This window comes from Bufo gargarizans, unplaced genomic scaffold (assembly GCF_014858855.1).
Source record: "Bufo gargarizans isolate SCDJY-AF-19 unplaced genomic scaffold, ASM1485885v1 original_scaffold_1365_pilon, whole genome shotgun sequence".
Classification (NCBI taxonomy): Eukaryota; Metazoa; Chordata; class Amphibia; order Anura; family Bufonidae; genus Bufo; species Bufo gargarizans.
Window position 1 is genome coordinate 332,347 of NW_025334325.1, and position 19,568 is coordinate 351,914.

The window sequence follows — 19,568 nt, forward strand, 5'->3', positions numbered from 1 at the left end:
TCCATGGTGGGTGGAAGGAGTATCAGGGTGAGGATTCTGTTGACCAGACTCTTGGCTACTGAGACTTGACTTCGTGGAAGACAGGGTGGTGCTTAAAAGAATAACTGTCATACTTAGACCCTAATTTCAATTTTCATATATGTAGTTACTAATAACATGATGTTCCAGAATCAGTTACTATTAGACTGACTTACCCCATATTTAATAAGATTCAGCCCTTAGCAACCAGTCTGCATAAAACTGCAATTTCACTATTCAGTTAAGATGGCCGCCACTGCCCTCACCCTGAGGCTAATCCCGCCTGCCCTCACTAGCCAGTAACAATAGCCCCCCAAAAGTGTCAGTAACCAGAGCTCTCCCCCCTAAAGGGTTAATCTCCTGCAGCACAAAGGGGTCCTCTTACCACATGTTGCTGTCATTTATACACTGAGCAGATGGCAGATCTTCCTTCCCTGGTCTGCGCTGCTTCAACTCTACTTCTCCAGCTCTGCTGAGTGAGGGAGCGTCTGCCAAGCGCAGGGACAGGGAGAAGTGCACACAGCCCAGGCACTGTTATCAGCTGCTGGGGAGGACCTGGCTCTAATCATTTACTTACAGTCCCTGGCTGTCTGTAATCTGACCTTGCAGGCTGCGTGCTTCTGCGTCCTCAGTCCTTCAACACATAGACGGACCATGCATAGCAACACTATTTTAAGCACAGGTAAAAATAGGCAGTACAGGGAACAAAACTGTGGAATTAAGGGGTAATTGAATACACAGTGAAAAGTTGAAATAGGGCCACCAAGGAGATATTAATCACCACAATCCAAAATACGACAGTTATACGTTAAAAGACTGGAAGCATTATCTGCTGCAATCCTACCACCACATGGTCACACTGGTCTGACTTCGAGAGTGGTGTCCTGCGCCACCCTGCAAACTGGCACATGAAGCTAGGTATCGTGGATGAGTGTGTTTCTTGCGCTCTGGCAGCAGGCACAGTTTCACTGCGCCCAGGGCCACGGCCTCTGCGTGCACCGTCAGCAGCACGGCCACTTCCCAGTCCCTTACTGCTCGCCTTGTGCATATTAAATGGTATATATGCTTGCAAGTATGTCACACGTACAGTAGCGCAGGATTTGTAAGTCTATGCACAAATAAAGTACACAGAATGTCAGATACTTTTAGGATGCGCACACGTTAAACAGGAGTTATAGTGCAAGTAATGTCGCTGTCACCACCGCCTAATAAAAGATAGGGCAGATATATGTTTCCTGCAAAAGACACACCTACGGTGTGGTCGTATTGCTAGATTTCCTCAACATCAATATTCCCTCTGGATTCAAAGCACCTTCACGTCGGCCTCCAGAGGAGTAAGCATAGGAATAAGCAGACATGTCCCCTTTACCACTACGCTGAGCCTACAAGATGAGAATGGGAGGTTTATTTTTGTAAAGGGCAAATTAGGCAACTTTACTCTCCCCCTAGCATGACTTTATGCTCCAAATAAAGGTCAATCTAAGTGGATTACAAAGACGCTCACTAAACTCAAACAGCTTGCTGAGGGTGCGATATTGGTTAGAGGAGATTTCAACATCGCCTTCAACCCTCTCTTGGATACATCCACTGGCACCTCAGCTCACTCCCAGAAGTCTCTGAGTGGCATTCACAAGACACTCAGAGACATGCAGCTGGTTGACACGTGGAGACAACATAACCTGTCCTCCAAAGATTATTCATTCCAGTCTTCCATTCCTCATTTCAGAGGCTAGATTATATCCTGGTCCCGAATTATCTCGCCAGTGTAGTAAAAAGGGTGGGGATTGGAGTAGTAACTGTGTCAGATCACGCACCGGTATCAGCTACACTCTCTTTTTCGTGGGCTTACCAGCAAGGGAATGGGTCTGGAGGCTGAATGAAACATTACTAGATAAGGAAGTAGATGTTCTAACTTTATCCCAAAAACTACAAAATTATTTCACTGACAACCCCCAGGGAGACACATCCACCCAGATAACTTGGGAAGCACATAAGGCTTTTATTAGAGGGGAGTTTATAGCTATGGGCACCAAGATTAAAAAAGAACGCCAGAAGTTGCTAAATTCCCTTATAGCCCAGATATCCTCTATTGAATCACTGCACAAAAGATCAAAACTATTTAATGCTCAGAATGAACTGATATCGCTGAGCCAACAACTTAAAGATCACCCGAATGTCCAATATGCTAAACACTACGAATATACTAAATATAAATTCTACGCACATGGCAACAAAGGTAATAAACTGATGACACACCTTATTAATGGATATGTCCATTCTATCCAGTCAGGTATTAGAGGCAGGGTCAAGGAGACTAAAGATATTGCACAGGAGTTTGTCAACTTCTACCATCAATTATACAACCTCCCTAGGGACTCAATTTCCCCGGGGACACACCCAGATCGGAGGTCATAGATAAATTCCTATCTAATCTAGACCAACCTTGCCTTACAGAAGAAGAGAACCTCCAACTAGTTCAACCTATTACGGAGGAAGAGATTTCTGCGACACTGAAGTCAATGCCCCTGGGGAAGGCACCAGGACCTGACGGATTGCTGGTTGGGTATTATAGATCTTTTTCTTCTATCTTGATTCCCAAATTGGTGGCTTGGTGCGGCTCGCTCTTGTCAGGGGGCTTGCTTCCAAAACAGGCACTTAACGCAACAATAACCATCTTGCCAAAGGAAGGTACCCGAATTATGCGCCTCCTATCGCCCCATATCGCTTATAAATGTGGATGTTAAGATTTGGGCAAAGGTTCTGGCCCTTCATCTTGGCAGGTTGGTTCTGACTCTGGTTCATCCAGAACAAACGGGCTTTGTTAAAAACAGAGAGGGAAACCACAACTCCGCCAGGCTTATACACGCTATAAAATTTGCAACCTCTAGAAATCTACCGTTGGTGTTACTTAGCACTGATGCAGAAAAAGCTTTTGACAGAGTGGATTTGGAGTACTTACAAAGAGTCCTTTTGCGTTTTGGCGTCCCACCCCTATTCGTTCAAGCAATCATGGCTTTATACAACCACCCTAGTGCTAGAATAAGAGTTAAAGGGATTTTGTCGGCTTCGTTTGAAATTTCTAATAGAACCAGACAAGGGTGTCCTCTATCTCCCACATTATTCATTTTAGCAATGGGAACTTTACTTGAAGCTATAGGAGAACATAAGCACATTCAAGGATTAAGGGTGGGTGAGGTTGTGCACCAAAACGCGGCCTTCGCAGATGATCTGCTAATTCTGAATACCAACCCTGCTATGGGCTTCCCTCATATAATCAAACTGTTTGAGGAGTTTGGGAAACTCTCCAATTTTAAAGTTAACTACACAAAATCAGAGACCCTCAACACCTTGCGCAAAACGATGGTTTTTAAGTGGCAGTCGTCCCAATTGAAATACCTGGGAATCTATTTGACCAGGGACATAGCTGGCTTATACGGAGCAAATTATCCTCCATTGATTGTAGAGATTAAAAAGATGTTAGCCTCATTGTTTATTCCCTTTGTCTCCTGGATGGGACGAAAGAACTTGTTGCGCACATACAGTATGTTTTGCCCAAATTTATATATATATGCTTCAGATGGTACCCATCTTTCTCAACAAAGCATTGTTCCGGATGGTCAGATCCATCTTCTCCTCGTTTTTGTGGCAGAAGAAGAAACCGAGACTGTCATACAATACTCTTATCCTCCCACGCTCTATTGGCGGCTTTGGCTTACCAGATGTATTGATGTATTATGAAGCCATTCAATTGAGGAGGTGGGTCTCACTATGTGTGGAAGGTAATGCTGCCCTGGGTGTGGACATAGAGCGGGCTGCACTGAATGACCAACAGATGTCTAGTCTATGGGGACTGACCACGCATAAAACCGCAATCTCAGGCCTGATGAAGGGAATCTATTGTGTCTTTCAATCCCTACAGGACAAATTTCCACTTCTGTCCAATCTTCCAATCTACTTACCCAGCCAATTAATCCCATACTATGTTCTTCCCTCCCGCACTCATTCTCCTAGCTTCTGGACTAAGATTAAAGATAAACCGTTTAGAGAGCTTTTATCCGAAATAGGTACAGAGAGTAATATCCCACAGTACTGCTCAACCGTATTACCATCAGGGAACTTTCTGGAAATTCATGAGCTCTCCTGCTCCCTTAAGATGGTCCTTCCCAAAGGGAAAGAACAAGGGGATCCTACCTGGCTAGAAAAAGCTTTAAACCCATCTAATACACGCCCTAGATGGATCTCTTTTTTGTATCACTCCTTAGTATCATTACAGCAAACACCTCGCCCGGCTTACATTGGGGGTTGGGAGAAGGAGCTACATAAGAATTCTACTGAGCCAGAGATAGTCACAATTCGCCTTAGATCCCACAGGTTCTCCAGGTGCGTCCATATACAGGAACACTCTTTTAAAGTGTTGACCAGATGGTACACTTTCCCTAAGAAACTGTTCCAATTAGGCCTATCACAGGACGATAGATGTTGGAGATGCCAACAGGAGCCTGGCACCCTCCTTCATATATTCTGGTCTTGTGTAGTCATACAAGGGTTCTGGCAAAAGGTAGAATCCAAGATCAATGTGATTTGCGGTACACACATAAGACTAACCCCTGAAGCTGTACTATTATGGTTACCAGGTGCCTCGTGGGCGCCATTGGCATCTTACTTACCCACTCTTCTGGTGCAAATAGCTCGCTTATTGGTCCCCCTTAATTGGCTCAACACAGACCCACCAACACTTAATCAATGGTATGATAAGATTATCCAGATTTACAGAATGGAAGAACTGGCTAGCTGGGCTGCCAGGAAACACGATAGATTCATTAAGCTTTGGCACCCGTGGAAACAATTTAGTTCAACTCTTGGGACCCAGGACCGTGGTAGTGGCTCAAGAAATGGACATTAGTTACCTCCCCCTCCCCCCCTTCATCCCATCTAGCTTGATCCCATATAACAGGAAGAACACACCTTTGTTTTTACATGCCACACTTTTTCTTACCCTTTCGCAACAACATATACTTACTCAGCTTCTTTAAGTTCTTTCTCATGAGCATATGGAAGTTGAAAGGATGTATGATGCTTTGTGCCATTACTGTATTATTGCTACTGTAGTACTATATATGACTGTAGTACTATATATGACGCCTGTCTTAACACTCGCTTTATTGGGAGTTGTACAATTTGTTTGTTACGACTGTTTGTTTCGCAACATTCGTGTATTATTTCTCTTAGAAATCAATAAAAAGATTTATTCCAAAACATTACACTGAATGAATGTCACTGATATTTAGGATGCACAAACGTTATACAGGAGGTATAGCGCAAGTAATGTCGCTGTCACCACCGGTTAATGAAAAATTACACTGAATTATTGTCAGATATTTAGGATGCGCACACGTTACACAGGAGATGTAGCGCAGGTAATGTCGCTGTCACCACCGGTTAATAAAAAATTACACTGAATGAATGTCACTGATATTTAGGATGCACAAACATTATACAGGAGGTATAGCGCAAGTAATGTCGCTGTCACCACCGGTTAATGAAAAATTACACTGAATTACTGTCAGATATTTAGGATGCGCACACGTTACACAGGAGATGTAGCGCAGGTAATGTCGCTGTCACCAGCGGCGGAAATAATTACACTGAATGTCACTGATATTTCGGATGCGCTAACGTTATACAGGAGATGTAGCGCAGGTAATGTAACTGTCCGCAGCGCACACCGTCTACAGAAAAAGTACACTGGATGTCACAGATATTTTTAGGCTGCGCACACGTTAGACAGGAGATGTAGCACAGATAATGTCGCTGTCTGCAGCGGCCAAACAATTGCAAGCTATTTAGCTCAGGTTGCGCTAAAAATATATATTGCTGCCACACAATAGTCCTTAAGTATAAAATCTAAAATATTCCTATTTCACTCCCTACACTATCTCTCCCTTCTGCTCTCCAGCTCTCCCTGACTAAGACTGAGCCGAACACGTTGCATCGGGTGCTATATAGCACTCGATGACGCGTTTCGGCTAGCCAATCACTGTAATGCGTAGCAGCCAACAAACATGCGGGGAGTAGACCCGAGCATCGCGCTCGAGCACACGCGATATTCGGCCGAACACCGTTATGTGCTGAGCATCGAGGTGCTCGAGTAAAATTAGTGTTTGGCCAATCATGCTCGCCCAACACTAGTGTTTACTGTGTGCCCTCGTCTTTTGGTGTCTAATATCAAAGGGCATATTTCTTTCTTTCACAATTTCAGCAGTAGCTTGTATTATCAGAAATAAATCAAGTTTCTATGTTCAATATATTAAACTTTTTTTTTTACATTTTTCCTTTCAATATCTATATAACAAAAACAAAAAAATCCTGAAATCTTGCCATTTTCACACTGACCACCAAGCTTAAAGGGGTCCTCTCACTTCAGCAAGTGGCATTTATTATGGAGAGAAAGTGAATATGAGGCACTTACTAATGTATTGTGATTGTCCATATTGCTTCTGACTGGATTCATTTTTCCTGACATTATACGCTTCTCATTTCCATCGTGACAACCACCCTGTAATCCATCAGTGGTGGTTGTGCTTGCACACTATAAGAAAAAACACCTGCCTTTCTGGAGGCCGGGACCGTGGGAGCGCACATAGTCTAGTGCCTTTTCCTATATTGTGCAAGCACGACCACCACTGATAAATTGCAGGATGGTCATAATCATGGAAACAAGCAGTGTATATTGTGATAGAAAAATGAATGCAGCCAGCAAAGGAGGCAATATGGATATTAATAATGCATTAGTAAAGGTACTTTCACATGTGCGGCAGAGGATTCCGGCAGGCAGTTCCGTCACCGGATCCGTCAAAACACATGCAAACGGATGGCATTTGTCATACGGATCAGGATCCTGATCCGTATGACAAATGCATTGAAATGCCGGATCCGTCTCTTGTGTGTTATCTGGCATTTATTTTTTTAAATTTTTTTGCGGTCTGAGCATGCGCAGACCGCAATGCCGGATCCGTTTTGCTGCAATACTCGGGGCCGATTCCGGAATTAATGCATGTCAATGGGAAAAAAATCCGGCATTCCGGCAAGTGTTCCGGAATTTAAGACGGAGATAAAACCGCAGCATGCTGCGGTATTATCTCCGTCCTGAAAAGTCAAAAAGACTGAACTGAAGACATCCTGATGCATCCTGAACGGATTGCTCTCCATTCAGAATGCATTAGGATAAAACTGATCAGTTCTATTCCGGTATTGAGCCCCTAGGATGGAACTCAGCACCGGAAAAGAATAACACTAGTGTGAAAGTACCCTGAGTGGCTTGTATTAACTTCCTCTACATGATAAATGCTGTATGCTGAAGTGAGAGGACCCCTTTAATAATAGGCTGACACTTCCTGTTCTGTAAAGCATGAAAGGAATCGTGACCAGCATCTTCTCTTTTCCGCAAGTTTTACTCCAGTTCACATACAGGGGTGGATTAAGTGCATGATAGGCCCGGGGCTGTCTAACCAACTTGGTGTCCCCAAAAATAATAGAATTGCCCCTACAGTACCCCCCCAATAGCAACACCCCCATATAGTAATTTACACCACACTGCCCCCACATAGTAATCCCCCATAGTAATTTGCCCCACACAGTAATTTCCCCTACATAGCAATTTCCCCACACTGTCCCCACACAATAGTTTCCCCCACATTGTAATTTGCCCCCACATTGTAATTTGCTCCCACATAGCAATTACCCCACACTGTCCCCACATAGAAATTACCCCACACTGTCCCCACATAGCAATTACCCCACACTGTCCCCACATAGCAATTACCCCACACTGTCCCCACATAGCAATTACCCCACACTGTCCCCACATAGCAATTACCCCACACTGTCCCCACATAGCAATTACCCCACACTGTCCCCACATAGCAATTTCCCCCACACAATAGTTTCCCCCACACTGTCCCCAGATAGTAATTTGCCCCCACATAGTAGTCCCTCCCATAATAATTTGCCCCATATAGTAATTTGCCCCCACATAGTAGTCCCTCCCATAATAATTTGGCCCCACACTGCCCCCACATAGTAATTTGCCCCCACACTGCTCCATATAGTAATTTGCCCCCACATAGTAGTCGCTCCCATAATAATTTGCCCTCACATAGTAATTTGTCCCCACATAGTATTCCCCACATTCCCCCCCTCATGTACTCGATGTCTCTTAATATGTCCTACTGTTTGTCCCCCACCCCCCACATGTCCCCCAAAGTAGGCACATGAAATAAAAAATAAAAAAGTGAAATAAAAAATGTAAAGCTAAATACTCACCTATGTCCAGGGCCAGGCGCTTGCTCGCAGAGGAAGGCGGGATGAGGCAGTGCGGCGTCCCGGCACAGGCGCGCGCTGACGTCATCACGCACGCCTGCACCGGGATTTCACTACCGCATAGGCCTCAGGCCTACTAGGCCTGAAGCCTATGGCGGTGATCGGCGACGCGACAGGGAGCTATGCGCTTCCGTGCCCCGCCGCAGTATGTGGGCGTTCGGGTCGGCGTTGGGCCCCCCAGCGGTGCTGGGTCCGGGGCTGCTGACCCGAACGTCCCTATTGTAATCCGCCACTGTTCACATATTACACAAGGGAATGTTTCGGCCTATATCAAGCCTTTCTCAAGCCATATTGTATGTCTCACATTAACAGATTTAAATACATACAAAGGAAGGGGTCATCAACAGACTGTGTATAATTACTAACATCTCCATACCAATCACAAATATTTGCATAATGTGAATTTAAATCTCCTCCATACAAAAGAGAACTTCTTACATGACGTTTGCTACAATGGACGAGTGAACTGCAACATGGCTGCAACAGCGTGCCTTTCCAGCATCTCGGCTGTGCATCTGCGCATGTTTTAATACCACGCACATCCGTGCGGACTGCGCATGTCACGTAACGTGATCTTCACCAAACTTTATTTATATGGACAATCATCTTAAGCCAACTTTCACAGCATTTCCCACACTACTCCTCGTGTGAGCATGTGCCAGCTAACGCCCAATGGGTAACAGGCCCAATGTTCCAATGGCAACCTATGGCCTAGTTCACACGAACGTTTTTTTGGCGAGTGTACAGACCGTTTTTTTGTGTTCCGTATACGGTCCGTATACGGAACCATTCATTTCAATGGTTCCGCAAATAAAACAGAATGTACTCCGTATGCATTCCGTTTCCGTATTTCCATTTTTCCGTTCCGTTGAAAGATAGAACATGTCCTATTATTGCCCGCAAATCACGTTCCGTGGCTCCATTCAAGTCAATGGGTCCGCAAAAAAAAAGGAACACATACGGAAATGCATCCATATGTCTTCCGTATCCATTCCGTTTTTTCTGAACCATCTATTGAAAATGTTATGTCCAGCCCAATTTTTTCTATGTAATTACTGTATACTGTACATGGCATACGGAAAAAGGAAACGGAAACACAACGGAACTCAAAAACGGAACAACGGATCTGTGAAAAACGGACCGCAAAAAACTATAAAAGCCATACGTTCGTGTGAACTAGGCCTATCACTCATAGGGCGGCACTTCATGTACTCGCATCCTGTAGGACTCCGTCTGTGTGCTTCGGCTCCCCTGCCATTTTTCCATTTGCCATTTGTACAAAATATTCCTCTTGTCCCACTGTATGCACTTCAATATCAGCCAGCAGACAGTTCAGTTCGTCCTAAAACAAATGCAAATAGACACATTGTGTTATATATCCACTGTGTGTTCAATTGGCATCATATCACCTATATGCGATTAAGGGTACTTTCACACTAGTGTTATTCTTTTCCGGTATTACAATCCGGTAAAGGGTCTCAATACCGGAAAAAAACGCTTCCGTTTTGTCCCAATGCCTTCTGAATAGAAAGCAATCCGTTCAGTATGCATAAGGATATCTTCCGTTCCGTCCCTTGTACGGTATTTGACCGGACAAAATACTGTAGCTTGCCGCTGTATTTTTTCCAGCCAAAGTTCCTAAACACTACCGCACTTGCCAGATCCGGCATTGAAATGTATTAATGCCGAATCTGATACCAAGTGCTCCGGAAATTGCCGCATTGCCGGAGGCAGTTTTCCGGTCTGCACATGCGCAGTTCTTTGTAGCTTTGAAAAAATTAAATACCAGATCCGTTATTCAGGATTATACCGGAAAAACGGATCCGGTATTTCAATGAATAAGTCTAACGGATCCATATCCGGATGCGGAAAAATAAGATATCCGGAACTGCCTGCCGGATTCTAACAACGCTAGTGTGAAAGTACCCTAAGGCTACTTTCACACTTGCGGTAGTCTTTTCCGGCAGGCTGTTCCGACGGGAGAACAACCTGCCGGATCCTTGCTACCGCTAGTGCACCGTGCCATCGTATGTCCGCTCCGGCCCCATTCACTATAATGGGGTGGGCCAGAGGTCAGGCCACAGCGCAGCAAACATGCCGAGAGGCGGCCGGACAAAAAACGCACCATGAATGGTGGAGGATTTGATAGACCCCTTTCTTTGTATGTGCGACATACAATATGGCTTATGAAAGGCTTGATATAAGCCGAAGCATTGCCTTGTGTTATATGTGAACTGGAATAAAACTTGCGGAAAAGAGAAGATGCTGGTCGCAATTCCTTTTATTCTTTACAGTTTGGAGCGGAGAATATCCTGAGCGCTGGTGACCGCGCATCTTGCTAAAAACTGGGAGATTGGTGCTGTCTTCATATACTATTGACTTCCTGTCCTGTAGAGATCACTTCTCAGCAGTCATCTCATTATCACAGGCAAGATTACAACAGCAGCTTTCACCTCTATATACAGTAGATAACACAGTATCCACCAATCACCCTCCCTGCACAATGACAGTGGCACAGGTCACTGAGCATGCCCACAACACTCTCCCATAAAAGTCAATTAACATCTCCAGTCTACAGGCTCCTATAGTCCATGTAGCTGCCGTAAAGCAAAACTGTTATAAGCCAGGCAAACATGGCTGCCCCATAATCATGTACAGAAAATAAATGATAAAAAATTTACAATCAGGGAATAAAAACAGACTATAAATAAAAAAAAAGAATATGTCTCGCTACCCGGGTATTAATTAGTAAAAAATAAAATAATGCATTCCCGTCAAGTTATAAGCTAATATCCTGCCTGCCTTGCATAGCGAATTAATTACATTTCATTACATATGGTAAAGATGTAGTCGTGGTAATCGCTAGAAATTGTCAGCCATAGCAGCCGTTTTTACAGGCACATCAATCATATTTGCTATCTGCTTGTTATCTAGCTGTGCTAACAGGCCCACAACCATCACATCTCGCAGCCAGTGGGACTGAAGGGGTTAATGCATTGCACACATCTCACTGCCGTGCGCAGTAATCATTTTTTCATGAGACATGCATTTGTAGGCCCTCTGAATAGCACGCAGATCAGGTTGCGCACTCAAGAATGACATTCCAGGTCAATAGCTCCATGTTTGAAGAAGGCAAAGTGTCCTGTCAAGTTGTAGGATCGGAGGAGTCACACCCATCTCCACCCCAAGACCAATTAACTAGGGTGGGATTCTGATTCAGATTTTTTTTAAAGCTTTGGCTGATTCCACCTTTGCAACAGTAACATAAAGCATTCATGCAGGGATCCAACTGGTACTACTTCAGAAAGGGCCCCAAGCTGCAAGGGTTATTTCAGGGGTGAAGCTTTAGGAGTAACAGTCTTACCCACGCCTTTGGTGCCTTAAGATCCCCCTGCCATGTAAGACAACACTAATATCACATACTTACTAACACTGGGTATGTAAGACCCACCATGGGAATGCCCAAACCCAACCAGAAATGTCCACGTATGGGTGGGGCCACATAAGTCCTGCCCATTTTTGGCCCGGGACAGCCTTGCCTGGTATTGAGGCTCAATCCCATTCCCATGAGTAGAAGAGGTTGAGCGCTGCAGTCTCTTCAAACAGCTGATCGGCAGGGATGCTGGGAGTCAAACCTCCACCGATCCTAAGGATAGGTCATCAATATTTAAGCCCCAGTGCAATGGCCGTGTTTGGGGTGGTAGAGGTGTCACCCCTATTGCTGCTCGCCGGAAGGGATACAGTAGGAAGGTTTGGTGCACCCCAATGGGAAATAAGTCCAGAGTCAGGGTCTGCAGTAAACCAGTGTGCTTCTTTACTGGAGGAACTCAAGTGCAAAACAATACAGGCAAGGGACTGAGCTGGCATCTCCAGTCTCCTCCCAGGCACAAGGCTTTAATGCTGAGGAAAGGCTTGAGCTAGCTGTCTCACTCTGCATCTCTCTCTCAGAAGGCTGATACCCTGGCTCTGCATTCCCATCTCAGCGTCTTCTTCTGGTCACTCTGGCAGTCTCTCTTAATAAGCACTAGCCCTATCTGCAGACATCTAGGGTCTCTGACTGTTCTCCTTATATGCAGTTTGTAGCTGAACTAGAACTTTCTAGTGGAAGGTATGGTGTGGAGAAGCACAGCCTAAACAGAAACATTGTTACAATTTCTGTCTGTCATAGACTTTTATAGAGCTTCTAATGCAGGTCTATGGGAATGAATAAGACATTTTGCCAGACATAAACAAGTCTTCAAACAGAAGGTTAGTGTGTCTGTTTTTTTCCTTTCAAAACTTTGCATAGGTAGAAAGTCAAAAAAGGCTCTCCGTATTAGCTGACTGTGCATTAACCCTTTCCGCAGTGCAGCAATAGTGCAATAACAGTGCAAATGAATGGGATATATTACAATAAACATATAAATGCAGTTCAACAATATGAAACAGCATCAGCGAACACAAAAGAATAAATCACAGTGCAAGTTAACCCTTCAAAGTGCAATAAAATAGGGAGTTGATGGCTTTGCATAGTAGCAATGTGGGCAAATGTCTAGAAATATCCATTGGCCAAAGTACCCCTGCTCCAGGGCACTACTCCAGAAAAAAACATTAATAGAGGCTAGTCCAGATAAAGAGCGGCTATAAAGAGCACTGCTCCCTTTGAAGGACACAGTCTGTCCATACATTACATGAATAGCTCTTTGATTTCAATGGGATTCGTGCAATGCTTCATTTTACCATAAGAGGGACCATATGGGGGCACTGCAGGAGAATTTCTGTCAGGTTTCCCTGCAGATTACAGCTGATCACTCAGGTCACCACAATGACCAGGTTATTTTAAGGGAACCCTCTTTAACAAAATGGCAATTCTTGAAAGTGAACAACCCTTATAAGTAACTATTTATCAACTCTCCAAAAGAAGGTCTGACCACCTTCACCGATCATCAGAACCATGATGGCCATGGAGTCGAAGGCTTGGATAGAACAGTGGCTGGGTTGCCTGCTACGGAGCTGTATGGAGCAGCAGAAGACATGATCGGCCACAGCTACATATAATTCCTACTCTCCCTGGTCATCATAGTGAGAAGGGACAGGAGTCAGACCTCCAACACCTAACATTCATCACCCAATCAGTGGATGGTGTATACAGTATATGCTAATGGTGGGAAAGCCAAGCTCAGGGAAAACATACTGTATGTGCAGAGGTATGGCACTTCTGATAAGAACATGGTGAGAGCTATTCACTGGATCAAGAAGTGGAATATTTCTGTCTGTGGTCAGCTTTAGTCATTTCTGATCGGGGGAAGCCATCTATAAGATGCCCATTTTACAAAGTCCCACTATTCCTAGAACCAGAGATTGGGGGTTGTGCATGGTTCCTGGCATCCAGCTAAATAGGACATTTGAGAGAAGCATTGCCAGTCATGGTTTTTCTACTGCATTCACTCATACAGTATTGTCTAGACTAGAGTCTAGACTGGCTGACCATAAAATTCAGGGAGTGCAGGTTCCACATGCATGCTGGGTCCACTCTCATTGCTCTCATTGTATTTATTGGAAACCATTGTATAGAGTGGGCGGAGCATGCATGTTGGTACCTGCATCCCTGGATTTAATGGAGGCCGTTATGGCACCAAAAATTGTAAAAAGCAGAGTGGACCCAGCATGCATGTGGACCCTGCACTTCCTGAATTTTATGGTGGCCATTATGACACATAACAGGTAGGATTTAGTGTTAGGTTCCCATCTGATAGAGATCGCCTTGACGTTTGGCAGACGGGCCCAAATAATTTTGTACAAAATGTATTTGCCAAGAATCTCAAATTTGCAAAATTAGCGTAGCATTAGCACTAGAATGTTTTCTATAATTATGGCATTATTGTACTTTATTTGTGTTTGCGGAGTGCCGCTGCATTGTCCTTTTTATCTGTCTTTTTTTCCCTGTATCTATACATGCTCAAATGTTCCCAGTTCCCTTAGTGCCCCAACATGGTAATTATTTCCAATCTGTGCCCCCACAGAGTAAATATGCTCCAGCCACACACATTAGTTATGCCCATGCTGTGCCTGCATACAGCCACATAATAAGTATTCCCCCTTTGTTCCCCCGTACTGTAGTTATGCCCCCTTACTGACCCCAGACATTAGTTGTGCTCCCTTTACAGTAGTAATGCCTTCCTTACAGTAGTGCTGCCCCCTTAAAGCTCCTCTTACAGTAGTGCAGCCCCCTTAGAGCCCATCTTACAGTAGTGCTGCCCCTAAGAGCCCCTCTTACAGTAGTGCTGCCCCCTAAGAGCCCCTCTTACAGTAGTGCTGTCCCCTAAGAGCCCCTCTTACAGTAGCGCTGCCCCCTCAGAGTCCCTCTTACAATAGTGCTGCCCACTAAGAGCCCCTCTTACAGTAGCGCTGCCCCCTTAGAGTCCCTCTTACAATAGTGCTGCCACTGTACTGTTAATAAAATAAAAAACCTCAAAAAACAGTAATTCTCGCCTAGCCCCGCTAAACTGTAGATAACACTAGGCAGGTGGCTGGGTTGATGAGTACAAACATACCTCTTGTGGAGCTTTTAATATTGGGGGTAGTGTGAATATGAAGTTTTATTCTGCCAGATTTTGCTCTCCCAAATGCCCAGGTGGTGGAGCTTCACTAGGAAGTTCTCTCTGCATTGAGTTGCGTCCCAGCCACTCCCTGAGTGACACCTGTAATGGTTCCTGGTTGGATGCTATGGCTGTCCCTCAAAGCAGAGAGGAGGGACTGTGAAGCAGCTCAATGCAGAAAGAAATTCCTGAATCTCTACCTCCTGGGCACTTGGAAGAGCAAAATATGGCAGAATAAAACTTCATATTCCTACTACTCTCAATGGTAAAAGCTCCACAAAAGGTATGTTTGTACTGCTCTCCCCACGCACTTCCTAGTGCTATCAGCAGTTTGGCATTGTCAAAACTGCTGATAGATTCCCTTTAAATTGAAATCTGGAATATGAAAAACAAGTTGTTTTTGCGACATCCATAGAGACTGGTTCATTCTATGCGTGAAATAATGTAAATAAATGGCTTTTGCTCTCTCATTCTTCTCATGTACCGGAGACAGATGATTCCAGCCGGGACTGCTCGCCTGTGATTTGGCTTTTATGACATCCAATACAATTCTCACTTTTTATCCTAAGCAGGTTTAACAAGACCCAGCCCTTATTATGTTATTATATTTTATACTTATAATCACCTCCAATGAGACGGAGTCATAAGGACAGGATTATTATCTCACAGATGTATAGCCGGCGCTGAGCAGGACTTTGTACTGGGATGAGTCAGCATGGTCCCAGCACGGATTCCAGTTAGAGGCATACAGGACAATCACTAATGAGAACATTGCAGGGAATGACTGTGCAGGGTTGGAATTTACTACTTCCTGGCCTCACTTTAAAGAGAATATAGCACATATTTTTCTTTTTTTTTTTTTACTAATTAAAACCAGATACTGATACATGTTATACATATTTTTTGTATCTTTTTTTTTGTACGTGATTATGGGGGCAGTTCTTCAGTGAGCTCCTGATAACAGCATTTATGAATTTGCTTTACAGCGGCTGTATAGACCATGGGTACCTGAAGAATAGCGATGACTCATTGCCATCTATGGGAGAGTGTTGTGGGAATGCTTTGTGACTTGTGCAGAGGTCATTGTGCAGGGAGGGGGAAGAGGTGACTGTGACCATAACTTATTGTGAATGGAGGATTTTGTGTCTGTCTATCTATTTATCTATCTATCTATCTTTCTATAATCCAAGGAAATTCATGGCACTTCCTTAAGTAAAAGCGTGTCGTTTATTCACCAAATAACTGTAATGACCGACGTCACGCACAGGGAGGAAAAAGGGAAAGTCCTGCCCAAGGGAGAGGGAAAGGTGGTGACCCCTAACTCTCCTTGCGGCTGGCACCTGACTGCCCTGACGTCCCTAGACGGGTTCCTCACCCGTGCGGCGATCACGTGCCTAAACCCTGGCTTTCCCTGAAATGAACCCTAGATAATGAACGGGCCGGTGGGATCGCTAGTCCGCACCACTGCACTAAGAGAGAAACACCAGGGAGAGGACAGACAAACACAGACAAACACAAACACCCAGGTGGACGACAACAACTGTCTACAAAGGTCCAACAGGGATCCGGAGGGTAGCGTTCTAAAGCAACAATCAGAGAACGCAGCAACACAGCTCCAGTGGGTCAGAATAGATGTCCAGGCAGGAAGCTCTATATCTGGCAACCAGAGAAGTGTGAGAGGGGAATATAAGGAGGATTGGGAGTGCTGGACAAGGAACAGCTGAGAGAAGGAGCTACGGATCCCTGAGTGAGCCAAAAGGGTTTGCAAAGCAAACCCAGAAAGCTACAATAAGGAAACATCCCTATCTTACATAGAGCGCGCAGCCAACCGCTGCGACCTCCTGACCCCGGGTACAACGGAGTCAGGCGTGGCTCTTGACACACTCGTGACAGTACCCCCCTCTCTACGAGGGGCCTCCGGACACTCAGGACCAGGTCTCTCAGGATGAGAGGCATGAAAAATCTGAACTAGCCTGTCGGCGTTTACCTCAGACGCAGGAACCCACATTCTTTCCTCGGGACCGTAACCTCTCCAGTGCACCAGATATTGGAGAGAGCGGCGGACCCGACGAGAATTAATAATTTTGGATATCTGAAATTCTAAATTACCATCCACGACAACAGGAGGGGGTGGCAGCGGTGATGGTTCTAGAGGTGGAACATATTTTTTGAGTAACGACTTATGAAAGACATTATGGATTTTAAAAGTCTGAGGTAACTCCAGGCGAAAAGCCACGGGGTTGATGATGGCTACAATCTTGTAAGGACCAATAAACCTAGGACCCAGTTTCCAAGAGGGAACCTTCATTTTGATATTCCTAGTAGATAACCACACATAGTCATTCACTCCTAGGTCCGGACCTGGCGACCGTCTCTTATCAGCCATGCATTTGTATTTACCTCCCATATTTTTCAAGTTAGCTTGCACCTTCTGCCATACCGATGAAAGAGATGACGAAAACCGTTCCTCTTCGGGAACCCCAGAAGACCCCCCCTCTTTGAAAGTACAGAATTGGGGATGAAAACCATATGCACCAAGAAATGGTGACTTGCCAGTGGATTCCTGACGACGATTATTTATGGCAAACTCAGCTAACGGTAAATATGACGACCACAACTCTTGGTTTTCAGACACAAAACATCTTAGATATGTCTCCAGGTTTTGGTTGGTACGCTCAGTCTGTCCATTCGACTGAGGATGGAAAGCTGAGGAAAAGGACAAGTGAACCCCCAAACGGGAACAAAAAGCTTTCCAAAATTTAGAAATAAACTGGGTTCCCCGATCCGAAACAACATCGGAGGGGACCCCGTGAAGCTTCACGATCTCACTGACGAATACCTGAGCAAGAGTTTTTGCATTAGGTAGTGCGGGTAACGCAATGAAGTGTGCCATTTTGCTAAACCTGTCCACTACTACCAAAATAACAGTTTTACCCGCAGACAAAGGTAAGTCAGTGATAAAATCCATAGACAGATGTGTCCATGGTCTATTGGGAATGACGAGTGGTAATAGAGACCCTGCAGGACGTGTATGTGAAACTTTTGCGCGCGCACAGGTAGAACAAGAAGACACAAAATCCAATACATCCTGACGCAACCTTGGCCACCAAAAACGACGAGACAATAGCTCTAAGGTTGCTTTACTACCCGGGTGCCCAGCAAGTGCCGAATTATGATGTTCCTTTAATAATTCGAGACGTAGGTTCAACGGTACAAACAATTTCTCTGAGGGGCAAGAGACCGGGGCGTCCCCCTGGGCCTCTAACACCTTCCCCTCCAAAGCAGAGTGTACCGCAGAGACAACCACTCCTCTTTGTAGAATGGGTACCGGATCACTCACATTACCCCGTCCAGGGAAACAACGAGATAGTGCATCAGCCTTGGTGTTCTTTGCCCCAGGACGATAGGTAATCACAAAGTTAAACCTGGTAAAAAATAGCGACCACCTAGCCTGTCTAGGGGTGAGACGCTTAGCTGATTCGAGGTACAGCAGATTTTTGTGGTCCGTAAACACAGTGACGGGGTGGACTGCCCCCTCTAAAAAGTGACGCCACTCCTCAAACGCAAGTTTAATAGCTAACAGTTCCCTATTGCCAATATCGTAGTTCTGTTCTGCTGCAGATAGTTTTTTAGAAAAGAAAGCACAAGGACGCCATTTGCCAGGAGACGGACCCTGAGACAGTACAGCCCCCACTCCCACCTCTGATGCATCGACTTCAACAATAAAAGGCTGAGAGACATCAGGTTGGACTAGTACAGGTGCTGAGGTAAACCTCTCTTTTAGAGAGGAAAAAGCAACTTTAGCGGCGTCAGACCATTTAGAAAAATCAGTCACCTTCCTAGTCATGTCAGTAAGGGGTTTTACGATCACCGAACAATTTTTAATGAATTTCCTATAGAAATTCGCGAAGCCCAAGAACCGTTGTAGTGCTTTGAGGTTCTCAGGAAGATCCCAATCCAAAATTGCCTGGACCTTCCTAGGATCCATACGGAAACCTGACGCAGATAAATAATAACCTAGGAATTGTATTTCCTGAACGGCAAAAACACATTTTTCAATTTTAGCATATAATTCATTCGTCCGTAGGACCTGTAGTACTTGTCTGACATGCTCCTCATGTGTTCTCAGATCAGACGAATAAATTAAGATATCATCTAGGTATATTACCACAAACCTGCCGATTAGATGACTAAAAATGTCATTAACGAAATGTTGAAAGACGGCAGGTGCATTGGTCAGACCGAAAGGCATAACTAGATTTTCATAATGCCCCTCAGGGGTGTTAAAAGCTGTTTTCCACTCATCCCCCTCTTTAATACGAATCAGATTGTAGGCCCCCCTAAGATCGAGTTTGGAGAACCACCTAGCACCCGCAATCTGGTTAAACAGGTCAGGAATGAGAGGAAGAGGGTATGGGTCTCGGATGGTTATCCGATTTAATTCACGAAAATCTAGGCAAGGACGCAGGCCCCCATCTTTCTTTTTAACGAAGAAAAACCCTGCAGCCATGGGTGAAGAAGAGGGTCTGATGTGTCCCTTAGCCAAACTCTCTGAGATATAATCCTTCATGGCTTGTCTCTCTGGACCTGAAA